The sequence below is a fragment of the Dioscorea cayenensis genome, chromosome 15, assembly GCF_009730915.1.
Source record: "Dioscorea cayenensis subsp. rotundata cultivar TDr96_F1 chromosome 15, TDr96_F1_v2_PseudoChromosome.rev07_lg8_w22 25.fasta, whole genome shotgun sequence".
In the NCBI taxonomy this organism is placed as follows: Eukaryota; Viridiplantae; Streptophyta; class Magnoliopsida; order Dioscoreales; family Dioscoreaceae; genus Dioscorea; species Dioscorea cayenensis.
Window position 1 is genome coordinate 5,543,093 of NC_052485.1, and position 6,000 is coordinate 5,549,092.

The window sequence follows — 6,000 nt, forward strand, 5'->3', positions numbered from 1 at the left end:
ACCACCCGGTAAATAAATAGTGTTTTATAAAGCTGCAAATTGGGCTTCACATCAAAAATATCAATTTTTTTGAGATCTAAAGAAACCAAAAAAATTCAATATAAGAAAAATTGAAAATAAAAACACAACTTGTTACATATGGATACTAGATCAACGGTATCGAGAAAAAAATATGTCATAACTTTTGCACTAGGAATACATCATCAGTATACAAGAATAATACGCTTCTATTATTGACATGATCTAACCCAAAGAATTCCAATAATCCATTATTAGGTTCTGTTCACAAAGATCTTTAACTCCTAATTAAGAATCAAAGTGCAGCTTTGTGTAATTAAAAAAGACTTAATGATGAATAAAGTAAGCAATATCTATCCTCTTATGGTTAAATATATATAAAGTAATTAATAGTCTCACACCATTTAATTTGAAAAATATAGATTTTAATACATAAGCATGGTTTTCTAATCTTATTAGTTTAAGTTTTTGAGTTAAATCGAGCCAAACGTATGCTTGCATCTAACATCAAAAGAGTTTGGTAACTTTAGTTAATCTGGTTTACTTAGTTTGCTTGTAATATAGTTATTTTATATAGACTAGCATATATCAAGAGGCAAGAATAGAATAATTGATATCCCAAATAATAAGTAGTCTATGCTAAGAAAAGAGAAACTACTTCCTTCTATTGAGTCAGTAAAAACACACTCTTTTGATTCTACTTCAGGGATTATCACTTAACTCATTAATTTTACATTGTCACCAATAACTTATCTGATACTTACAATCCATAAACAAAGCACAATAACTTCAAGACTTGGTAATAAACACAAATCCAAGAAAGTGCTATTGAAGTACTTAGAATTTGATAATAAGGATTGTAAAGATTAAGGAATACATACAGTGGTATGGAGTTTGCCAATTATAGGATGAGCCAAGCTAACGATTCGGAAGACATCATACTTTCTTCGGTGTTTTAGCTACGAGATAGAGAGTTGTCCAAGTATCCTTTTACAATGTCAAGTCCATAGAGCTTCTTGATCAATGGCATAGTTGCAGGAACATTCATTTGAAATGTATCAGGCGAAGCGGAAGTGCAGAAAAATTCTTCTCAAGTTGCTTTGATTGCTTTTCTTGTAGCACAGTGAATTGAAGCTACTAAAAGCAAAGGGGGCTCTCCAGAAACTGGCACAAATTGGTACATTGGATCAATGGAAAGGGCATATGCTAGAATTTATTCGACACAATGAAATAAACTGCAAACACTATGTTTAGTGCAAATGCACTATAAAATGGGAAAGTGATGGGTGTATCTCTAGTGTTAGACTAACTCTGATATGTTGAGCTGAAAAAATCACGAGAGTTATCTTTTGTAGATATGTTAAGAGGAAGGATACATAGTTATGCAAATTTTGTATTTTCTATACTCAATTAAACCCAAGAGCTTAAACTAATAGAATGAGAGACACATATATCCATATTTACCAGCTTAACTCCAGCTCAAACATGTCAATGTAGGAAAAAAATACCCACATTACCTCCAGGTCCATAAATCCATACATCTTAGAAGGCTTCTACAAATTAGACTCAAAAACAGAATTCTGGTATAACTTAACTTATTAATTAAGTTTTGTCGGATGCAAACCAAATATATTATTGATACTCAATTCAACCCAAACATCTAAGCTAATAAGATGAGAGAACCAAACTTATACATTCATATTCACATTTACTAAATTAATTGGCATGAGGCTATTGGTTACTCTAATAAGATCCATCTATTACATCATCACCTAGCCTTGGATTCATTTAAATACAAGTAATTTTATAGAGAATTTTCTTTCAATACAATCCAAATGAGTGTTCAATCATAAATGAGACCAACTTTGTAAGCACATTAGCAGGATGATTTGCAAGCACAACAAGAACATTTTAAAGTGAATGCTCACCTGGTCAAACAATTAGAAAATCAGTTAACTACGTCCATACTAGCACAAAATGAACAAGGAAAATTTGAAAGTGAGTCAAAAAAACTAAACAAATTCATATCACTATGCGACCAAATTGAGGGGTATGAGAGAACCTCAACAAAGGTTCGACAACAAGTAAACCAATGACCTAAAGATGTAAAAAGACACAGTATGAGCACCTCATTAGAGAGAATCTTGTGATGAGCTTCCTCCATTCTTTTGGAAAAGTCACCGACCTGCTTAAGATAGAAATAAGGAAGGATCTCAAAGAAACTGGATTTTCTTACAACATCTTCTATTGATAAAATTGGTGGTTCTAAAATCTCTGTGCTATAGTTGACAATTACTTGTTTCACAGCCATATTAGCAAGCCTCTGTTTTTCTGCAATCTAAACCAATAATTTTATCAGAAATAATAAGAAATATTCAAAGCACAAGTGACAATAGTTTGGATCATCTATCCAATAAATTAGTCATTCACATGATCATGACTCTACAGAAGAAAAGTTAGCCAGAATAAACTAGAAAACACAATTCAGGAAATGAGGCACAAGATATTTACTACAATGCCTAGAGGTTGACTAGCATACTCTGTAAAGTTGCTTGCAAGCACTAGTTCTGCTCTTAATACAAGATTTATCATAGTATTTTTTTTTTCCCCACCACTAGGTATATCTTTGGAAGAAATAGCGGTGATGATCTTTTTTGATGCTAGAGTTGATTTGAACTCAAAGCCTTTAACAAGAGCTAATGGGTGTGTGTTGTAAATGAATGCTCCATAAAGACAATCCTTGGGAGAAGGTATATCATTCACAAAAACTGCTTCACCTACATAATTAATTAACAAGATTAATAAGGGCTTAGGTTACCTTCTTCCAATTGCTTTATAGGGTTGAAAACACATTGATCATATAAACAGTAACTACACAAACATTATCAATTTAAAAATTGAAGAACTCTAAAATTGCATTAAAGTTGGGGATCAAAACTAGAGGATCGGTTAAGAAGCATAATGAGCAAAATAACTAGAATAGTGAGGGCAAATTTGGGAGCTTGTGGTTAAAGGAGGAAGCTGAATATTATTCTTAAGAATTACAAAAAAAAAAAAACCATTACTTCGCAAATAAATGTTTTGGATGCTCTCTAAATCTTAAAATCAAAATCTTGACTTGTATATGTGAAGTTGGACAAGTGGTTAGAAAATCCAATCACAAAGCATAGGTAGACTCCACCAGAGAAGCAAGTTGTTGTACAATTAGCAATGAAGTAATTGAAGTTTGTTAGACAACTCTTCCCCTTCATACCTCAAAGATCTTTAATGCAACCATAGTAAAAAGAAAGGAAGAAGTGGGTCCAAAAAAAAGCAAGAATATATTTTATAAAAATCCCCTCCCCCACTAATATTTTACAAAATCCTCCTTATATTGTAAAAAAATTATATAAAATTATATAGATTAAAAAAATCTTATGTTATTTCCAATAAAATCCTTAAATGATAAGAATAGTAGCTAAAAAGTAAGCTTTGTTATTTGTAATAAAAATCTAAATTAAATAATTAATTAATTTAAAATAAAACAAGTATTGATCATCCAAATGTCATTAGGAATGTTGATTTTTGCTATAAATTTAACTAAAATCTAATGGTCATTGAATTGCCTAGACATCCTCAAGCTTGCTGTTAAATTTTTTTTATTTGTTTAAATATAAAAAATTAATTTATTATTTTATATTTATTCTTTAATTTGTATTAGTAATTAAAAGCACGTAATTTTTTTATTTGCATTATTAAAAAATATATTCTTTATTCACAAATTATTAATAGGTCTAATAGATCTACTATTGATGCACAAAATAATAATAATAAAAAATACTACTACTAAAGGCAAAACATCTTCCATCCCTAAAGTTTAAACTCCTTTCCCTAAACTTAAAACTTCGTAATCTAATTTAGTTTTTATTCAATTTTAAATGATTTCAATAATATGAAAGATAGAGAGTAAAGCTCAACTTCAATTAATTAAATTAGTTTGTGTGAAAATTGAATATTACTTTTTTTTTATTTGGTCCCTTCTAAAAATATTTTCTAGCTTCACCCTTTTACCAGAAATCACAACACTCAATGAATACATTGAATAGTATCCCAAAGCATTAAAGAACTAATTCTAGGTTTCATCACCACCGACAATGGTTTTCCGGTGACATTATATACCTCCGGCCGGCTCCCTCACTCTACAGTCAGTCAGTTGTCCATCGGTCTCCTCTGCCACCCGTCTCTTTTTCTCCTAGAATAAGAGTTCTCGCCTGTGCCACCTCTAGCTTGTGAACCTTCTTCAGCAGTGTTGATGTTTTCTTCAACTCTTGCTGTAGCTCCACCCAAGATGAGCTCTTGCTCTACTATATCAGCTAAAATAGGTAAACCGCACAGCCCGTCGTCATCTCTAGTGTGGTCCTCACCAACATTGATTTCTGCGTGGCAGAAAGCTTTGATAAGCAACTCAAAATAACCTTTTTTTTCCCTGATTGTCCCGAGGCCATTCCATGTTGAGCTTGTAGTAGCCATCATCTCCCATCCTAGGTTGATTTCCAGCGGCAGGTCCCATAGCCCCAAGGATCACCTTCACATCTCTAATATTACCATTGAGTTCGTCCGTCCACTCTGCGATGAAATTGTACTGACAATCTATTATGCACACAAAGGTGAGATCCATATATATCCCCAAAAGACTGGCCTGATTGTGAGATTAACCTAACCCTTAAGTGAGTATCTTTGTGCAGATAATGGTGGGGCTAAAGGGGTTCATTGTATTACCACACCCCTTGTCAGTCAGGGTGGATACTCCCTCAATTTGTCAATGTGGGACTAAATAGGTTCATTATCAAAGACTGATACCCTCGTCAATCTGGGTAGATACCCTCTCAATTAGCCGATGTGGGACTAAAGGGGTTCATTGCATTACCTCACCAATTAAAGACTGACGCCCTTGTCAGTTAAAGTGGATACTCTCTCAATTAGTCAATGTGGGACTAAATAGGTTCATTACATTACCCATCGATCAAAGATTGAGGCCCTCATCAATCCGGTGTAATCTGAGTACCAGACTCTGGACCCACATGAGGGTTTTCACCTGGTCCGCGTACCTGCCCGACATGGCGCAGACCCAGTGCCAACCTTGTCCACACACCAGTCTCTCAAAGAAAGCACCATTGTTATGCACTCTAGGCTGGGATGCACATCTCCAAAAAACCAGCTCGATGGCGAAGGAGGTTTATTACGTGATTATTGTCTTCTGAACCAAAAAATCCAGCATCTAACACCTCCCCCCGATTTCCAAGAATCATCCTCATCAAATTGACACTATGGTTGCCGCTTCCGCTATTCATATCTCTAATTGGAGAAACACATTCCACAGCTAATTTGTATTGACCTCTTCTGGCGCTGACATCGGCGTTATTACCTAAGGTGCTCCATTTTGGGTAAATGACCTTCAAGTAACCTTTCCCCGTGCTGCCTGTGTTGAGGACTTCTTGGTTCGCCATGGTACCACGGGGATCAACTTCAAGTCTTGAATGATATATGTGTTTATTTATTAGTTTTTATAACTTTTCAAATATCCTCTGCAGTCTGCCCGTCTCTGACATTTCAATTTCCCCTACAGTTCCTCTTTTTTCAGTTTATTTATTTTTCAGTCTCTACATCAGTTTATTTTATTTAAAAATTCAATTTTGCCCCACGAAATGTACTTTCCATTTATTAAGTATATTTTTTATTTAATATTGTGTGTTTATGTGCAATTATATAAGTTTTCATTTAAAATGTAACGTTTTATACTTAATATATTAGTCTCTTGTTTATTATTTTGTCTTTCCGTTTAAAATCGCTGAGGGGCATTTCTGACCGAAATATTGACAAATAAGTTATTAGATGATGTAAAAAAAAAAGATTTTTTTGGGATATAAAATAGTCTAGAGTTTTTTTTATATGAATGATATGAACAATTTCTCTTAAATTTATTTATATATTAAATGATGATTT